This window comes from Sitophilus oryzae, unplaced genomic scaffold (assembly GCF_002938485.1).
Source record: "Sitophilus oryzae breed Bouriz unplaced genomic scaffold, Soryzae_2.0 scaffold_1227_pilon_pilon, whole genome shotgun sequence".
NCBI classification, from domain to species: domain Eukaryota; kingdom Metazoa; phylum Arthropoda; class Insecta; order Coleoptera; family Curculionidae; genus Sitophilus; species Sitophilus oryzae.
The window spans coordinates 89,307-111,472 of NW_022145868.1; the positions used below are offsets into that span (position 1 = coordinate 89,307).

A 22,166-nucleotide genomic window follows, 5' to 3' on the forward strand; every position below is an offset into this window, starting at 1 on the left:
ATTCCTCGTGGTTGTCATGCTGTAATTTCCATCTGTTGTCAGACCTTCTTGCCAGGTGTCCTACCCATTGCCACTTGAGGGACTTGATTCTGTGGATGACATCTATTACCTGGGTCTTTTGTCGTGTCCACTCTATTCTTTTACGGTCCTTCTTGGTCTTCCCAGCATATTTCGTTCCATTGAGCGTTGTGCGACCTGCAGTTTCCTTATAAGGTTTGTTTTCAGTGTCCAGGTTTCGCATGCATAGGTTATGGCTGGTAGTACACATGGTACAAAGAAGAAAACCATCGACCAATGTGAACTACCAGTTTTTTACTTATATCTCCATAAATTACTCAATTATTAAATTTGTCCGAAAAATACCAGGTATTGAGAGTCCAATATTAGAAATAATTAGACTTTTACTTGTTTATTTGAACACTATACCTAGTTTAGGGCATAAATTTACAGTAGAGAGTTAAATTGTTTCATTTTCTTACATTTTTTTATTTTTAGTTTGCGAAAGCTGCACGAAGACAGTCCAATAAAAGCAGAAAACGCTAAAGTATACGATACAGTGACGTTTGATGGTGATCCGCCTGTAGTCCAAAGATTATGGCCTAGACACTGTGTCCAAAACACTTGGGGCAGTGAATTATACAAAGACTTGAAGGTAAAATCATTTCAACTTACCAGAAGTAGGTACATGTAGTTCATATTCGATATTCTTACCTGAAAAAAAATAAAACGTGTATTTTAGTTGTTTTATTCTATTACTTTTAAGTATTCGAAATAATATGTAGATTTGTATAAATATTTATAGAGTTTTTATTCCTTTTTATATACACACTTCTTTTAATTAATTATACATTAAGCTAATAATAGTAGGAGACAAGTTTAGATTGGAATGCTTGCCGCCAAAACTTATAATTGTTTTGGAGCGCATACGTTCTAGGGCGCTGCTATAGCGGTTGTTAAGAACAGCCACAAACAAGAACAGAAATAATTTTCTCTTGTCAAAGTCAGAATCTTCAAAAATTATAAAATCTTTAAAAATTTAAACCGCCCTCGTTGAAAAAATACAGAAAAATGTTTAAAGCCTCCATTTTCAATGTAATTATTGCTATCTTTTGAGTTTAATTTAAATTTTATTTACTCAAACCCGTAATAATTGTGAAAAAGTGGCATTAAAATGCTGTGTGAACTATGAACTGCAAAAACCATCGTGAATCCTGGCATAACGTCGGTTTCCGATGTTTCTTTTATCAATGACTTCCAACCAACAATAATAATATGTGTGTTCAATGACACCGACATAACAAAAAGACCACTATTTGATAGGTGTGTTGATGAGGATCAACAGGCATGCTTTCAACGCTTAAATTGGTGTAAATCCGAATAAATGTCTCTCTGTCTTCTTCAAAAGTCAATATCTCCGATAAAAATAAAACTATTAAGATAGAATAAAAAACAAACTATGGAGACCTTTGAAGAAGAAGATTAAGGAAGGAGCATATCAAAAATCTTAGGTACACCGCGATGGGCCTCAAATATGGCCGACTTAAATTCCGGTTTATCAGTGCCGTTCTAATTTTATTTAAAAAATGTAAAACTATGATGTAGGGTAGACGTGGGGTAGACTCAATAATTTGTTATTTTATTTTACGTTGTGAATAAATGTTGGTAGTTATTAAAATTGTTATAAAAATATATAATTCTAATAAAAATAGATAAGTTATAATAAGTATTTATTAACACAAATATCCGATACGCTACTGAAGCAGGTAGGTAAGTCAAATTAACGTATCAAAATTCTTTGACATCTGATCTTTGACAAGTAGTAAATAAAAGCTAAAATGCAAGAAAAATATATAATTTAGTTAATTTAAGTGAATTTCATAAATGATCGGTTTACTACACGTATGTATATTATATAGTCACTTACTAGCGAAAAGTTGTTCCATTATTTCACTCAATTTTTCCCGAGATCTACCGCACGCTAAACAACCAACTATTTTAGAGTATTTTTCGATAAATTGCGATAGTGTCACTGTTAATTTAAGTTCTGCCACAATTTCCATCTAGATTTACTACCTTTGTACAACTATCAGTAGTAGAATAAATAATAAATAACATAAAATAATCTCTGTAAAGACTGACATATCCACAAAATTTCAAATCAAATTCAAATGTGTCAAATGAATCGTTAAACAGAACTGTGAAGGATCCCCACCCTAGAGTGCTTTTTCCGCCCATCATGCATGAATACATGGATAGCAATGTGCTCCTTCCTTAGTCTTCTTATTCAAAGATGGAGTCATTATGATGATAAAGTCTTTTTTAATTACTTTACTTTAGCATAACATTCCACAGGGTATTTTAAACTTTTGCCCCAATAACAACGTTTTTCCTCGTATAATAGACAGATGAAGATATTAATTTTTAATTTAAAGAAAGGCTAAAAAGTTAAATAATTTAGCTACACATTGCTTAAAAAATCATCAAAATCGGCCACTACAAAGTGTTCTTCGTGTTATTGTATTCTTTCTGGCATTTTTGGTAAAATAAATAATGTTCTCTTCATTTTTAGGTTGTCGAAAACGCTGTAAAAATCTACAAAGGCACTAATCCAGAAATAGATTCCTACTCAGCCTTTTGGGACAATTCAAAATTATCAGACACCAAACTTGAGACACAGTTAAAAGTGAGAAACATCACTGATGTCTACGTTTGTGGAATTGCATACGACGTATGCGTTGGTAAATAAATTTTTTCGTAAAATTTCGTAAAAATATTTCGTTTTGAGCCATTTCTGTCTCCAATTAATTCGATAAATGAATTATCGAAATAATTTCTCCCGAAATTAATTTGATAAATGAAGACCAATAATTTAAAATGGTATTTTATCGTCTTGTATAAAAAATAACTATTTTTATTCTCCTGGTTCTAGTTTTTTTTGATGTCACTTTTAGGTGCTACAGCCGCAGATGCCATTGTCAGCGGTTTTCGTACCATTCTCCTAGATGATTGCTGCAGGGGAGTGGATCTTCTAGACATCGAAAAAACAAAGAGCAACGTCCTAAATAACCATGGAATTCTAGCAAGATCAGATGAAGTAAATGACTTGGTTAAAGGAAACGATAGAAGACCGGAACTTGGGTATAAATTGGCTTTAAACTTAAAGAATCCCAAATCAAAAAAATATTAGTGATGTAGCCTGATTTTTCAGCTATACTATCTTTAATACCTCTTATGTTGCATTGTACTTTAAAAAGCATTCCTCAGCTTACCAGTAATAATATTATAAATATTCCAGTACTTAATTGTTCCTGTTCAGCTAAATATTTTTTTTGTATTTGTTGAACGTATTATTAATCTAATGATATACTGAAACACATTATACGTACATACTCAATTTAAGTGTCTTTTGTATAAAAAAGTAGTGATGTAAGTGTTAAGAATATTATGTAAAATTAAACCAAAATGTTGCTGTGTCTTAACAATATTAAATGAGAATAAAAGTAATAATATTGGTAGTTTTTCTTTGTCTGAAATTAAGAAAAACCTGGCGCATTCACCAGAATGGTAAGAAACTTCTAAGATTTACAGGGACTATTTTTGATTTTTGTGAAATGCCTTAAAATTAATGTTCTATTTAAATATCCTATTTCAACTAATATACAGAGTGAGTTTCCAAAAGGGAAGCGCGAGTATCTAAATTTAACTTTTCTAAAAAAAGGAAATAACGTTCACCGGTCAACGTTTTCTTCATTTGAAAAATTCATATTTACAATTTTTGTTTAATTTACAAAGTTTATATATGACAGTTTCACATTTCTGAGAGCAGAGACGATTGAACTTGTTCCCATGGCTAACTAAGTGAAATTAAATTAAAAAATTATAAGAGTTGGCTATTACTCAGTAATAAACAAGGGTAATATTTCGAAGAAATACATATTATAGCTGATATCGCTAAAAAGCTAAAAAAATGGCGCTTTTATGGTTTCCATTTAAAAAAAAACGTATAGGTTATAGGGTTTATAAATGTCTAGTAGCTAGTAGTAAAGTTAAGTATACAGAGTTGATCATAAAATTGTGGCACATTAAAATTTACTTTTTTAAACGCAGCCTCCCTGTATATTATTGCATATTTGAATTCTTTCTTCAATTTTAAGCAATAATCGTAATACACATAATGTAGCTAAATTCAATCATTTTAGAATCATGAAGTTTTGATTATGAGATGTTAAACGAAATTTTTGTAATTTCCAGACTTGATATATTCTCATTTTATACATCTACAAATGCTAACTTGAAAACTAATGTCAAATATTATGAAGTATCACAGTTCCCGCAGAATGACATTGTTAAATGAAATTGGACACATGGAAATTAATTAAATCGAATTGTTTAAGTGATATTTTCAAAAGTCAATAGCTCGGAAACGGTTGGCTTGAGGTATTATCATTATGAGTATCTCGATATTTGCTATAATTGAAGGAAGAATTTAAGCAATAATATATAGAGGTTCACTTTTAAAAAATTAAACTTTCACGAGTATTACGGTGTATCACGAGTTTATGACCGACCCTGTATAGCGTTTCACCCTGTGACCGACTCTGTATACACGCCACTGTCGCATTGACATATCTACCAATGACAATGCGCAGTGGTCAGTAAGGGGTATATAAAAAAACACAAATCATACTATTTTTTTATTTGTTAGAGTTTGTATTGGTTTATTTTAGTCGTTTTGCATTTTCTAAAAAAAATATACTAATTTATTTTTATTCTTCATAGAAATATTAAATTACCATAAAGAAGAGTTGACACAATGGATTTATTACATAGTCATTCTAGAAGCGCGGTTAAAAGATTTATTAATTAATTCCTTAGAAGAGTGATTAATAAAATATACTGCAATTGTTCTATATGTAAATGGTGTAGAAAATGATCATGTGTTCATAATAAAAATAATAATAAAATAAAACTACAAGGATATAAGAAGGCGACTCTTTATTTCACAGATGAATTATGTATTTTAACGTAATCTTTTGTGAAAATGTTGCAGACGAGTTTTGCAATAGGAAACACATCTGAGAAAATCTTTTTTTGCTCAGTTTTTCTATTACATTGTTATAAAAATCCATTATATTATTTAAATTATCATTGAATGCAATTATCAGTTTGTTATTATAAATTTTAATACTATAACCACGTTGATGTATACAAAATTACATACCATATTTACTAATTCTACAGAGTTGTTCACCACATACGACACGGAGTATTGTAGCTAAACGATGAGATTTTTACAAATTGTAAGTTTGGGGTTCGTTGAAGGACTATTAGAGCTACAATTTAAAAATATTTTTACAAGATACAGAGTATCCCAAATAAATAAAAAATATCAAAGTTGTATTTTTTTAAATGGAACACCCTGTTATTATTACATTTTAGTTTCTACGATTAAAATAAAGGTAAATTTGATTAAGGTTTATTATACTTAAACCTTACCGTTTTTGAAATATTTTTCAATTTTGTGAAATTGCAGTAAAAATTTTAAAGCTTCATTTCTCCAAGGGTATCAATGTTTTTAATACTAAATATTTAATGAAGTTTATTTATTGATCAGTTATTGTGTTGCAATAATAAAAATAATACTACCTTATACAGAGTGTCTAAAAATTTATTTTAAATAATTACTAGCTTCAAACGGCAATAACTTATTTAATTTAAATAGAACACCCTGTATATTTTATGAGAATCAGATGCACAATTTAATTGTCTCTCAAATTGTATTATACCATTTTTTACCTATCCCTTCAAGTTTTCGTAGAAAATGCATTTTTTTTATAATTTAGAACTCATTTATCAATATATCCATGGAATATTGACATTTTGATTGTTTTTAAAGCAATAAATGTACAAAATGTACAGACTAGTAATATTATCGTTTTTAGCAAAACGATAATATTACTAGCCCATTTGTATGCAAAAAGAAAACTATTTAAATCTTTATAAAAGAGTATACCATTAATTAAATATAACACCATTATTTCCGCCCATATACTAATTAATGACATATTTAATTGTGTTCGTTAATAAATTATTATAAATAAATGTGGATTTTTGAGTCGGAAATCAATATAATAATAAGTTATCAAATTAAAGTCTTTGTTGTTATAAATAAGCATTTATTAAAAAATGAAATATCATTTTTAAGGTGTTACTTTTTATCACACTGTCTAATGCCCATACAAAATTCAGTTTTTTAGTATTTGGAGCAATTATTATTAATCAACTCAAACAGTCAGTTAATGTAGTTTGAATACTGGAATCATATTAATTGGTCCTCTTTAACAAATATTTAAACAGTTTTTTTTTATTTTTTGAATGAAATAAACGAATTATATCGACAATATTAGTATCTGTACTCTTTAAAAATTTGGTACATCTTTAAAAATAACCTAAAATGTCAATAGTCCATGGGTATATTGATAAATAAGTTCTAAATTACAAGAAAATGCATTTTCTACGGAAACTTAAAGAGATAGGTAAAAATGGTATAATATAATTTGATAGACAATTAAATTGTGCATCTGATTCTCATAAAATATACAGGGTGTTTCATTTAAATTAAACAAGTTATTGCCGTTTGAAGCTAATAATTATTTAAAATAAATTTTTAGACACTCTGTATAAGGTAGTATTATTTTTATTATGCAACACAATAACTGATCAGTAAATAAACTTCAGTAAATATTTAGTATTAAAAACTCTGATACCCTTGGAGAAATGAAGCCTTAAAATTTTTACTGCAATTTCACAAAATTGAAAATATTTCAAAAACGGTAAGGTTTAAGTATAATAAATCTTAATCAAATTTACCTTTATTTTAATCGTAGAAACTAAAAATGTAATAATATACAGGGTGTTCGATTTAAAAAAATACAACTTTGATATTTTTTACTTATTTGGGACACTATGTATCTTGTAAAATTATTTTTAAATTATACCTCTAATAGTCCTTCATCGAACCCAAAACTTACAATTTGTAAAAATCTCATCGTTTAGCTACAATACCCCGTGTCGTATGTGATGAACAACCCTGTATAAACACTTTTTTTGTTGTTTTTGGTTAATTGTAAGTCTATAGAATAGCTTTTCCTGTAAGCCTAACTAAGGATGCTATAATGTTCTAGGCTGAAATAACAATATATTATTGCATAGAAGAGATAATAAGGCAGGAAAGAAAATACCGTTCGGTAGCTATCAATTATAGGCCATTTTGACATAGCTATACTATAGAGGGTTTAGTCTCCAAGTTATAAGACTTTTTGAAAAGGATAGTCGATCCAGTTGTAAGTTTGAATTAATACCAATGAGAGTCGACATGAACAAAAATACATTTAGGAATAATACAATTTTTTTCTATAAAGATTTTTAGTATATTGGATATTAATAATTGAAAGTATATCTACTTAAAGAAATCTAATATATTCACATATGGGAATATAAAACGGCTGTTAGGGATTAAATTATAAAAAGTAACCGCATATATAGAATAATCATAAATAAATATTTTAATCTGCCAATTCGTTGCAATATTTTGTTGCATTTAGCGAGAGTTTTCACTTTGTAATAAGCAATTAATTAGATCTCTAAGCTTCTTATCTCGATAGCGCACCAGTTTTTTGTACAATCCGTTTTTTATTTGAAGGAAATTTATAACTTATAAGTTAATATTTCAATTTGACTTGATTTCTTTTGTGAGAAAATGAGAAAATATTGTCTAGAACATTAGAGAAAGCAGAAATTAAAATATGTTTTAAAGAAATACTTTTCAAAGGAAAATCAACCATGGAACATGGAACCAATAGCTACCATGGAATGTAGCTATGTTAGCTTTAATTGCAATGTAGCTATTACTTCTGACATTATTGATCACTCCGCATAATCACACTATACAGGATGAGCCTTAAATAAGTGCAGATATTTTCAGAGCTGGTTGATCTGGATAAAAGAAACATATTTTTCCTTTACCGTTTTTCAAATAAGTCCAAAATAGTTAGTTTTAGAGTTATTTTACTTTGAACTACTGGATCTTTTCTAGATTTTCTTTCTTGTAAATTTAATGTACTACCTATGTTGCCATATTATTAAGAAATTTTGTTTTTAACTAAAAACTAAAAAAATTATTACTTCTGACATTATTGATCACTCCGCATAATCACACTATACAGGATGAGCCTTAAATAAGTGCAGATATTTTCGGGGCTGGTTGATCTCGATAAAAGAAACATATTTTTCCTTTACCGTTTTTCAAATAAGTCCAAAATAGTTAGTTTTAGAGTTATTTTACTTTGAACTACTGGATCTTTTCTAGATTTTCTTTCTTGTAAATTTAATCTACTACCTATGTTGCCATATTATTAAGCAATTTTGTTTTTAACTAAAAACTAAAAAAATTATCAATTTTTTTTCCAATTTCCAACTCCAAATTCATGAGAAAGAAAAAAATTCACGAATTTGGAATAAAACCTCATAATCGTGTTTCTGGGGTCGAATATACTACCCCTAAAATATTTGCACTTATTTAAGACTCATCCTGTATTATTTATAGCGTTCATTAACCACGATGGATTTATTTGTCCAAAGCAACTTAATATATTTCTTAATCACTCCAAGATTAATCGCCATACCATATCTAGGTTATTTAATTCATATTGCTCAAGAACTTATTAAAAAATAAATTCGCACTAAATCGGGGCTTATCTGGAAACCGGCATTGTGTGTGTCGTTTATAATACTGGGAGTGTCACAAATATATACCGTTAAAAGTCCGTAAGAGTTACGGAGCATAATTTTGATCGTGCAGTGATCAATCACAGCGGAGTGAAAGTGATTATTTTTTACGTAACGGCGTCTTTCTTAATGAAATTGACGAGATAAAATTATTTTTTGTTGTTCGCGTGCAAGGTGAATGTATTGCATTGCGAAGGAATGCGTATGATTTAAAACTTGTTTAATTATATGCTGCACTGGAATGAAACTTATTTCAGGAATCTTCTTGGAATGTAGCTCCTGAAATACAAAACTTAAAAACAAAATATTTGTTTAATAGTAACACTGGATTTACTGGATTTTTTATTAACACTCAAATGGAGAATTAAAAAATGAACATTTTTTATATTTAGTATTTCAAAAATTTTAACGGTTTCGCAGATATTCGCGGTTTTATATTTTATATGGCATTTTCCATAGTAAACTTTTATCAAAGCCACCCAATGATTTTTCTCTCGTATTTTACCGTTGAAAGAGGCATATTATGAAATAATACCGCGAGTATCTGCCAAGCTGTTAAACATTTTGAAATACTCTAAATAGAAAAAAATGTTCATTTTTTAATTCTCCATCTATTAAAAGAATAATATACAAGGTGCTCCATTTAAAATAATGAAGAAAAATTATTTTATATTTTAGAAAGAATGGCGTAGAATTTTGTACACCCTGTATGATTTAAGATTACGATATTTATAGCAAAGTAAGTACAGACCATCGAAAGTAAACTCCTAATATAGTTTTGATTTCAGGACAGTTCTTGTATTTTTAATATATTTTTTTAAAAGGCTGAAAAAAATATTTTTTTATTTATTGATTGATATCTCTGAAACTGTAAAAACTTTATGTATTTAAAAAGATCTAAAGATTATTAAAGTGGCCAGAAGGGAAGTCAAAAATTGGTGTAATATTGTATGTACAAAAATTCCTGCAGTGGGATTCCGTAAGCTCCGTAGCAAGAAATTTAAAACTAGAAATTATTTTAAGACCCTCTCTGCTAGAGTAACTGCAAACAAACAACTAACATGACTTTTCAAAGATAGTGGACATTTCAAAAACAATAAACACTATTTCATAGGTTTGTTGATTACGATAGGATCAAAAGCAAAAGCATTCCTTTAATGCTAAAATTATTATTAAACCTACTGTACTTTTCAAAATATAATAGAGCTATTAAGATTTAAGAAATTTGGTATGTTTGCATATGACATAAATTAGGATTGATTGACGTATTCAATTGTTTTTGGTCATTTCCTGTTTCACCGGAAATGACTACAACTATTGATTTTTAAATGGCACTCTCTATATATTTTTACTTTATTCGATAGAAAAAGACACTCTTATCTTATGTCAACTTCTGACATTTTCAGAGTGACATGGCTGTGTTAAAAACACTAATTTTTAATCAAGGGGCCTTGGAAAAATCGATTTGATCGTTTGATGTTTTTCGTGTCTTGTCCTGGCTAGTGATGTTAATATTTCGGAAACTTTTGATTGTTGCAGGAAATTTATGAAATTTTATGAAATTTTACAATTTTACATATTTTACATATTTTACATATTTTTTGTTGATACAATGAACAAATTAGATAGACATTTGATACCAACATGTAAGTGGAAAAAAAAAACAATAAACATAATATTAGTTGTTATATTTTTAATAAACCCCCGAACTCCTAAAAGTCATAAACATAACATATAACAAAAACTATTTCGTAACATTTGTACTTTGTACATAAACCATGAACTATGACTATGAACTTAAAAAAAAACAAAAAAGCACGAGATATAAATTTAAAAAGCGTAAAACACAAATAACTGAATTATTCTATTCCGGAATACTTTCAGGCGCCGAGCTGGTCCCATCTTCATAGGGTAGTATAGTAGTAGTAGTAGTAGTAGTACTGTCTTCGTCAGTTTTTATTTCCAAATCAGGTAGGTATATTTAATGTATCATCTGGTTCTGATTCTGAAGGATGGACCTCTACCTCTACGGGTTCTAGTGGTTCTGGAGTAGTTGTTCAATGTCTTGAATTTTGAAAAGAAATTTCTTGCAAAATTAGGATTTTTGCGAATATTCGCGACTTTGGGACCGAATATTTCGGAAATTTCTGAAATTTCCTGCAAAATTCGAATGGAAATATTCGCTACCAACATCACTAGTCCTGGCCGGTGAAAATATGCCCAAATCATATTTTTAATCATATCTCAAATTTTTCAAATAGAACAAGGGTGGTTAGGTTAGGCTGAGGCATTCTCATATTTGGAAAAAAACATTTTTTTACGAATAATTTGGTACCACACACTTGGCATTTTGAGTCAAATTGTCGTTATGAGCCGCATGTTATAATTTCAAATAAACCATATGGGAAAATGTCAAAAGTTGACAAATTATACCTATGTCATTCTATTCAGAGTGTCATTTCTATCGAATAAAGTAAAAATAAAATACCGAGGGTGTAATTTAAAAATCAAAAGTTGTAGTCATTTCCGGTGAAACAGGAAGTGACCAAAAACAATTGAATACGTCAATCAATCTTAATTTATGTCATATACTAACATACCAAACTTCGTTTTTTTATCTGAAAAAATAAAAGAGTTATAGGGGGTGAGCCACAATGAAAAAGCTTGTTATAATATTATAAACTTATTTTCTAGTAATATTTAGATAAAAAATATAGTAACATATAAAAATAAAAAAAAAATAATACACAGCAAAAATCACAAAATACCATATTCACATTTATATAAGACAAATAATTATTCAGCTTTTTTATTATAAATGCAAATTGTGTGTACAGCATTAGTTGCTAAATAAAATACAATTAGTTTTTGCGTACAATTTTACAAAATAATTGCCTATGAGAGCGAAAAAAACAATCAACTTACACCAAGACAGTTCTATTAAAGCGATAACGTAAATATATGGTTAACAAAGTTTGGACAATGCAATAAAAAGTGGATTTAATGCTATATCAGAGATTGCTTGAAATTTTCGCAATCGAGTGCAAGTGTGAATGCCAGGGGGCACAATTATACAATCAAAATATGACGGCTGGTGTATGGCGGTTGTAAAGAATATTTAAATTTGGTTTCTTTATTTATTAACGGCTTTTTGGAACGAGAAACAGTGTTAATGACTTTTTAAGGCAGTAAACACATATACATACATAAATAAAGGCTAAGGCTGTATGGTGCAACGTGTAAATTTTGCATAGTTGTGTTAAAATGTTATCATTTATCACTGTAACTTTTAAACTATTTTTTTAATGTGATATAATTTTCGTTTGTTGAATAAAATTATTTTTTCCATAGCAACTTATAAAATTGTCTTATATCTATCAAAAATAATAGATAAAATAGTACTTTAACCACAAGGGTAGATTAAATGATACTTTAACAGCGAGAATAGGTTAAAAACTTTATTTCATCTCGCACGGTTTTTAATTGCTTCCATTTTTGAAAAAATTTGTATTCCTTTTCATAAGTTATTCGGGATTTAAATGTAAGTAGTAAGTAGTTTGGATATGCCGTTTGTCGCCTCGGCCTGAATATCTGTTGGCAATTTACTTATTTCGTTTTGAGCCATTTCTGGCTGCAATTCAATTAGCAATCGACACGAAAGAAAATTAAAAAATATTGACTCAAAACTGACAACTAAAGAGACAGCTTTATTTATTTGTCAAATTACATAGAAACCAACGTCAACCCAGTACAATATTTTTTCTACTCGTAATAAATTCCTTGAAATAATAATTTCTGAATATTTTTTAAAACGATAAAATTGCATTAAGGATGCTTCACGCTATACCGTGACGGGCCCGAGCCGTGCGTTGGTGAAGACACGGCCAAACATTCAAGTGTTCTTTACACATAAACATTCATGCCAGGCCGAGCACGATCCGAGCTTCGCCGGAACTCGTCCGTGCCCCGTCACAGAAATGTCGGCGTACATCTTTTTCTCGGATCCGCTCCGTTCCCGCCACGTTGCGGAAAGCATGAATGTACTTTTCATGGGCCCCGACTGCAATCTGCAGTCATGATATAAACAAAATACACTTTTTATCATGTCTGTAGTAGGTATTAGTGAATCTTACAGCAATATTTGACGACAGGGTATGCGTAAAACTGGACAGTGAAAGGATGTAATGAAGAAGATAGGTCCTTCATCTTTCCCTTTGAGCAGGTGTTTCCCCTGCAGGTGTTGTTCTTTATTCATCAACTGCAATTGGTACCAATTCCAATTGCGAGAACTTTGGCATTGTTCGTATTAAATCTTCGTGCCTCTATGGGGTTGTGTTTTCTAATATACTCGGAACTAATACGAACCCCGTTATCAACTCGGAGTTGCATATACAGAAGGATCGGACGTGGCTCGGTGTCTACTTCACGGAACGTGCCCGGCTCGGACACGGTCCGGTGTACTATGAATCATCATCGTCTCCCGAAATTAATTAATTAAATTAATTAATTAATCTTTTCGGTCCACGATAAAATACAATTTTATCGTATTGTATAAAAAATAATAACAGCTTTGTTCAGAACGGCAGTTAGTAGCCAACATCCAAAGAGGATAGGCACTTTAAGAAGAAGATAAAAAATATAACTATAATATATTCAGAAATTGTCACTAAATATATTTTGTGTAAAAATGCGTATACGAGCTTAGTCTGAAAAGTGTGCTTGAAAAAAACTCTAGTTTAGTTTTAATCATCTGCTGATGATGCAAACATGGTTAGCAAAAGGCGCCTCCAGTGCAAAAGTAAAGTTTTTACTTGGGCTGGGTTCACCAAAGGTTCCAACCCTCAACTGTAATCAATATATTTTGTTCTAATGAGCCGATTTTGATTATATTTTAAGTAATATTTAACTAACTTATTTGACTTTTGAGCCTCTTTAAATTAAAAACTAAAATATCCACCATCACATAAGCAAAATATAAAAATAAATACACCTTGTGGAATTGTCAAATTCCTTCAATAACATAAAATAATTCTTCAATAACAAACGTCTAGTAATTGCCTTTATACAAGTCTTATGTCAGGATAAATATTCCTTTTTTATTCCAAAATTGTTCTCATGCATTATTCAACACTACCCAACGGACAGCTAAAAATTCCAAATTTATATTCAATTTATGGAATTTTCAACAGTGGACAAACGGCACGGAATTCAATATGGCAGAATCAGATTCCAGAATTATAATTCTTTCTTCGTCATTTTCATATTGGAAGATTTTTTTGATGCCGTTTATTGAAACTGTTGCCTCAGATTTAAATAAAAACGTAATACAACGAATATTGATATTTTTTCATAAAGATTTGGTTTGGTTATAGGTCAACTTATAGAGGGTGTTCCTTAAAAACATGTATATATTTAACGGGGTGAGTATTGCATATACATTAAATAAAAACTTTGTATGAAAGTATGCCCTAAAAGATTTTTTTTTTCATAATAATTCTCATGTTATTATAGATATTTTTATAAAATATGATACTTTTTTTTTGTCTTTTTTGTATTAAATGCATTTCTTGTTGGATCTCTTATTTTCCTTCCAGCCCTAATGCTGGAAAGCCTCAATTTTTTAAGCAAAAACCTTGCGTCAGACGAAAAAAAACAAGAGGTGATATTAGTTTTGAAATAAATGAAAGAAATATGAAAATTAGGATTAATTTTAAACGTTAAATCAAAATTCTTTGTCACTCATTAAATATGTGAAACCGATAAATTCTAGATTAACGAGTTCAACATTCAGCAATACAATTTCAAACATTCTTTTCTTGGCGCACTGTAAATGCAGTCAAATAAAATCAAATTGACGTCTAATTAAATGAGGTATTTAAATTAGTGTTTCGATATTTTGAATCAACTTGTTCAATCGATTTTTATCTAGTACCATTTTTGAAAGGCCCGCGTCCTATTGGGAAATTCCCCGCTTATTTGTCGACCAGAGAGAAAAATGGTACAATTATCTGGCTCAATTCTTAAACAGAATGACCTGCGATTTTATCTTAGCCTACTATACAGGGTGAGGCTTAAATAAGTGCAGATATTTTCACAGGGCTGGTAGATCTCGATAAGAGAAACGTATTTGCTCTTCGCCGTTTTTCAAAAAGTCCAAAATAACCGAGATATTTTACTTTGAAAATGAATGTTTTACTTTGAAAGTGAATGAAAAAAAAAACATGATTTTTTGCTTAAATTTTGAGAACCACTGAATTTTTTTGTGGGTTTTCGTTCTCCTAAATTTAATCTGCTACCTGTGTTGCAATATTATAACTAAACTATACAGGGTGGTCCGAACTGTATTCCGGAAACTTTGGCAGCATAGTCTGCAGATAAAGATATGTAAAAAAGTTCATAAAAATGTATGTCCTAAAATGCGTATATAGTTTCGAAGATACAGGGTGTAGAAGTTTCATTTTTATTTCGATTTTTTCCAAATAATTTCTGAAGTAATGTCAATATTTGGATGAAAGTTGGTGTCTGGGAGTTCTTTGACATGAGAAATTTGATCTCCTCTAACCAGACAAACGAAGCACTTTTATATAGATGTTAATTCTGTCCAATTATCTTATTTTGATATCAAAATGTTCTATGTCCACGGAACATTAGAACACCCTGTATATAAGATTTTTAGTAATTTAAATTCACGAACAAAATTCATTAACGCAAATATTTTATAATGGAATAAAACTTAATCATACTCGAACAGGAGCTAACATTTATTTATTCGCTTTCATCTCCAGCAATAATTATATATTTCTCTAAAAACGGTCTAGTTTTAATTGGTAATTAAAAATAACAAGCTTCATTACAAACTCTTTTTATAATTAAAACTTTTACAGCAGATATATCTACTAACAATTTTTGTTCTATATTCACAATTAACCGAATACATTAATTATTATTTAATTATAAACTTTCAAAGTTCAGTCTACCATTCCTTTCGATTATAATAACGAATCTACAATAATTTATAAAGAAATTATTGTTTTATTATAAAAGCAATCTTCCTATATTTATAAATTGACCAGTAAAAGAACATAAATCATGATATAACCTTTCTTTTTTTTAGCATTTAATTTTCACAATGCATACATACATACATACTGCCATTACTCGCTGACGAGTATCTTACACGCATCAGGAGATGGTCACGCAAGGCGTTTTCTTTCATGAGCTTTTCTGTGACTAAAAAGCCCGATACGCGATTTTATCTCTCCTCTGCACTTCGGACATTCGAAAATCTCAACTGAGTTTACAATTCTTCTTAATTGTGGTCTTTTGTGCCCACTCATTCTGCATGTTTATCACCTTTAAATTTTCGTGGAAAATATCCTTGTGTCCACCCGGTATTCTCTTACCATCTACAAGCTCACCATAAAGCAGAGCTTTTGGTAGGCGGTTTTCTGGCATTCTGAATACGTGACCAGCCCATCTTAAGCGGGATTTTGTAATCACGACTTCAACGCTCTCGCGGTTAGGTTTTTCAAGGACCGATACGTTTGAGATATGGTGGAACCATTTGATTCTAAAGAGTGTTCTAAGGTTCAAACTTGTTTGATGCGTTCATGTGTCCCAGGTTTCTCTTCCATATAACATGGTGGGGATTATTATTGCTCGGTATACTGCAAGTTTCGTTTTTGTGCTCAAGTCATGATTGTAGAAAACCCTGTCTTTTAATTTCCAGAATGCTCTTAAGACGCTGCTAATCCTGAATTTTAGAGACGATTGTGGCTTTTTCCGAAATCAAACTGCCAAGATAATTGAAATCCGCTACATATTCCAATAGTTCTACTGCGATTTTTATAGCATTGTTGTGATCTTCGAAGGGAGTGCACATGATTTTAGTTTTGTCGATGTTCAGCTTAAGCCCAAAGCTTTTTATGCCCATAGGTTTAACATTTCTTGTAATTGCTGTAATGTTTTGGCAACTAACTAGAGCACAGTCATCAGCATATTGGAGTTCTGTGATGAATTTTGTATGTATTTTGCTCTGAGTCTTTTTATATTGAACAGTGCGCCGCGCCGTCGCGTTGTATCTGATGTATTTAATTCTCAATCCTCCTTCCTGTTTGCTGTCCACTATAATGGAGAGCGTTGTCATAAATATGTTGAATAGTAGAGGTGCTAAAACACATCCCTGCCTAACTCCGGTATTTGTTAAGAAGGGATCGCTCAGTGATCCATGACGTGACCGTTTCACAATATTAAATCCCCATGACGATCGAGAAAATCTCCATTTAGAATTATGTGGGCTCTCTTACTATTCCTGTAAGTACCATAGATCATATTTTTAAATTAAACTTTGAGAACGTAAACAAAATCCCTACTGTTTACTTTCTTAATTGCTTGAAGCTCTTTCCATCAGCCTGATGGGAAATTGCGGTAAATCTGCACTTGTTTACATTTTCTCCATCTCTGAAATGCATAATGCGGACTACGTATCTGTATATAATATGTAGCTCTATGAATTTTTATCTTAGACATAAACCGCGCAACGACATCGAGATAGGTATGTAGGTCGAATAGGAATTGCCGTAGACGAAATTGCGACATCGCGCGGCATTTTTCTGCGTCGCCGTTTGACATAAAATACTCTCGTTTTGATAAGTTGCGTTTTGGTTTAAAAAGGAAACCAGGTAGTACGAAGCGTAATATGAGAAACTGCATTGATTTTACTACATAACAAATGCCATAATATGATCTGATGCGCATGCAACATCACAATAGAGAAAGAATATTTCATTTCGAGGTTTACTGCTATAATCCTTGTCACTGACAAATATTCATAACTTATTTGTCAAACGCAAAAATACAAGATTAAAGGTTGATTTTATAATGCTGGGATATCCTTTCCTATTGTAGGTCACCCTCTTTTTTCCTTGGTTAATATACCTTTCAAAAGAATATCAGTAGGTACATAAATATTTTAGAACCTTTACAGGATTACTTTGTTGTTCGTCCGTCTGTCTGTCAAGACCTTTTATCTCGAGATGTATCGAGTTGAAATTAAAGCCTTATACTCAGGACTTGGGACAACTAATACACAGCTCGGAATCTCTACTACCAGAAATCAACTGAAGAATTAAGTTAGCATAAAGTATATATAGAAGAAACTCAATTTAATATAGATAATAATAAACAATATTATAGAAGAAACTCATTAAATCTAGAAAGAAGATTATCTATTTAGATTAATCTAGAAACTCCTTAAATCTATCTAAAGAAGAAAACATTGGATCAATGTGTACTACTACAAGTCATGACCTATGCATGAGAAACCTGGACATTTAAAACGGACATTATAAGGAAACTGCAGGTCGCACAATGCTCAATGGAACGAAATATGCTGGGAAATAGATGTCATCCACAGAATCAAATCCCTCAAGTGGCAATGGGCAAGATACCTGGCAAGAAGGACGGACAACAGATTGACCACAAAAATTACAGCATAGTACCCAAGAGGAATTAAGAGACCTAGAAGAAGAGCAAACCTGAGATGGGACCACGACATTAGGAAATTAACAGGGATAACTTGGGCCCGAATAGCCAACAATAGACAACATGAGCCCAAGTACAAAGAGAGTATGTGAGGGAGGCTACACCATAGTTGAATACGCTGAGAATGATGAGGATGATGATGATGATGATTCAGGTTTACAGTCCAACTCGAATTTGGCAAAAATGAAGGACGATCCGGACTTCAGTATACGTTTTGTATCACTGATTGAGATTAAACTATGCATTTATGACCACACTTGTGCCGATTATTCCAACAGGAATAAACAAGACTTGGCATGGGAACAACTTTTCTAACTAGCACATCAAAGGTTTCTTTTTTCATTCTATAAAATGCTTGAAATCTTTCAGGATAGATATTAAATTCCTTAAAAACACTAAATCCACTGTTCCTTTGTCTCTTTTTGCACAACAGGTGTATCCAATAGCGACGTTTTGGATAATTTTGGTTCATATTAATTAGGTTTAAAACTGCTAACAAATCTTCATCCTCTGAGGACGACATGTTTACACCACTGCCACATCACTTATGTGCGCTTCCTGAAAAATCATGCAACGCTATTGCCGTATCATTCCATGTATGTGCCACGTCATATGCTATGTTACCTTGGTGGGCGCTCTCCCTTAAGGGAATCAAATTTTTTAGGGTATTTTCTGTTGACCCAGAACTATGAAATTTGGCAAGTTATATAACTTATAACTACAAGTATGAGGAAAAATCCGAAAATTATACATTTGTAATTAAACCATATAAAATATAGTCTTTAAACGGAATATTCGGTGTGCGAGTCCGACTCGCATATTTGTCCGGTTTTTTCTAAAACTATTTTCGTTTGCATATACAAAACTACTTTCAAATTTAACCAACTTATTACTCCTACCAATTACCGAGCTAGTTATTATCAAATTCGTTTCATATCATATCATATACTTAAAACAAACGTAAAAAAATAATATACCTAAAACCAAGAACCATATAAAGGTTTACCCAACGGATTTACGAAATTTTACTAAACATGTAGGCCATTAAATCTAAAAAAACAACGGATAAAAGAATTACTTTTTTTGGCAAATTCGGATTAGCCAAACGCTGATTTATTTATTGTTTTGTTTTCGTAAAATTTTACGATATTTTCGACATAGAAACACGAGTTTATTACAGTTTTGTCGCTGGCTGAAGGAAGGATGCGAAAATTTCGTTCGATTCTAATTGGCTTAATTATAGACCATGATACGCCGGCACTGTAATAATTAGCGCAGTGAAATTTAAATGTAATGGATTATGTCATGCATATAATAACATTATGCAAATGGCAAGGGTTTTATACAGTGCGTTTCTTTTTAGGCAGATTTTATGGAGTAAATACAGGGTGGCGCACTTCATTCGCCTCGGTTGATTATACGAAAACGGAAAGATGTAGAAACAAAATATTTTATGGGTATATGTAGGAAGGCATTGTGCATAATTTAAAATTATGTTGAAATATACAGGTAATGTCAGAACTAAGATCCATACCAAAGTTATATTTTTTTATGGAACACCCGGTATTTTATTTCATTTTTGGATTCTTAGGCCCAAAAAAAGGCATTTATTATACGAGTTAAATACGTTTAAAATCTTTGGTTTTTGAGATATTTAAAGATATTTAAATAAGCATGCTACAATAGAATAGATTATTAACACTCTGTGCATTACTTTTCAGAATTAATTCTTGTGCTGAGTTTATAGGTAGAAAAATAAACTTTACTGAAAAAATATATTGCTTCCTTAAATTTACACAGGGGTACCAAAAATTGCTGATCTATTTTGAAGATTTATTTTATATAAAAACTTCGTTATTTCAAATGCAGCACCCTGTATTTTTTTAAATAAATCGAAGCAGATTCAAATACTCTTTCAAACTATATTACAGGTTCCTATACCTATCTCGCTTAAATTTTTAATTATATATTTTGTTTCTACATCTTTCCGTTTCAACGGAATCAACCGAGGCGAATGAGGTGCGCCACCCTGTATATTTAGTTGCATATTCATGCCACTCTTTTATAATGGATCATCCTATATATTAATTGCTTTTCGGATTCTCTTTTAAATAAGCACATGACTAAAATGTAACGTTTTTGACATATTTGTTTTTTTTTAATATTAATAAAAGCTACCTAAACTGCAATTTACCCTGTATAGCCAAATTAAAACTTAACCCGAAATGTTATACAGAGTAAAACAAAATTAATATTAAACTTTGGTTACTTCTAAAAACAAGTTACACGTTTATTTTAAATGGAACACCCTGTATATTATTCTAAAATTCAATTGAAAAATAATTTAACAAAAATTGGAAGGATATAGAGTAAAATATTCACAAAATTAAAGTCTGCTAAATGTTGGGCAAAATAAAATGCTGTAAAAATGTCTTAACACCCTCTTTTGGCATTTTATTATTATTACTAAAATTTACACAAGTATACCCCAATCCACCAAAACACTTGTGGCACATTAAATAGCCATAGTATTGCCAGCAGATTATCATGGCATATTAGTGCATTTAAGGTTTGAATAACTATTTTAATATATTTTTCTGTTATACCGCTAATAAATTTTCATGTTTTGGCAATTTAGACTAAAATACTTTGTTTAAGTTTAAAAATTTACGTAACTTTTCATTTAGCTTGAAGGAGAGACTAATGCAGAAATAAGATAAAAATCATTAACCTTATAAATAAAAGAACATCAGTTTGGAATCAATGGCACTAACTTGAATACATATATTCAATCTTTATAACATAAAAAAACTCAAGATCTTTTGTGACGGCTTTTGATTACAGCAGTAATGAGTATTATTATTTTTAATTTTGTACCATGATTAATCAATTTTTTAGCTTATACAAAGCAGGATTAAACGTCATATTATTATATTTTTTTTTAATGCAAATAATTTCTTAGTACCCAAATTAAATTAATAAAACTAGGTAATTAAAACATATTGGATGGTCATCATTTTCAGCTTATTCAACCATTTCCAACTATCGAGTAGCCTCCTTCACATATTTAGATACTATCTTTTTAGTTGGACCCATTTTTGTCTATATTGTTAGCTATGTTATTGGGCCCAAGTTATCCATGCTAATTTCCTAATATCATGGTTCCATCTCAGGTTCAGTCTTCTTCTAGGTCTCTTAATTCCCTGTGGGTACTATGCTGTAATTTTTGTGGTCCATCTGTTGTCCTTTCTTCTTGCCAGATGGCCTGCCCATTACCATTTGAGGGATTTGACTCTGTGGATAACATCTATTACCTGGGTCTTTTGTCGTATCCACACTATTCTTTTACGTTCTCTCTTGGTTATTCCCAGCATAGTTCGTTCCATTGAGCGTTGTGCGACTTGCAGTTTTCTTATGATGTCCGTTTTAAGTGTCCAGGTTCCGCTTATTTGGAAATATATATGTCGCACCCACTTAGTGTAATTGTCCGTTTCATGAAATGGATATCCACTTCGCGAACTGGTTAGTTTCAGTTCGCGAAGTGGATATCCATTTCATGAAACGGACAATTACACTAAGTGGGTGCGACATATACATGTTTAATTTTTGTGAGACACAAAATCAAAGAGATTTTGAAATATTTTGGTCACAGTATCAATGCGTTTGATCTTTTATCCTGATTAAGCAATCATCCAGCTTATTCAAAGAAGAATTAACTTAGTTACATTACTCTTTATCGTCAAATAAGATCTTAATACTATTGAATCTATAAACCAACCTGAATATAAGCCTTAAAAGTCAATTTTACATTGGTTTTCGATTACGTAAGTGTCCTA

The 22,166-nt window shown here is 30.8% G+C and overlaps 1 protein-coding gene across 15 annotated transcripts in view; it reads right to left on the reverse strand.

The window, feature by feature from the left end:
• LOC115874105 (coiled-coil domain-containing protein CG32809) overlaps positions 1 to 22,166 on the reverse strand; it is a 278,991-nt gene that overhangs the window by 89,299 nt on the left and 167,526 nt on the right. The window lies entirely within an intron of this gene.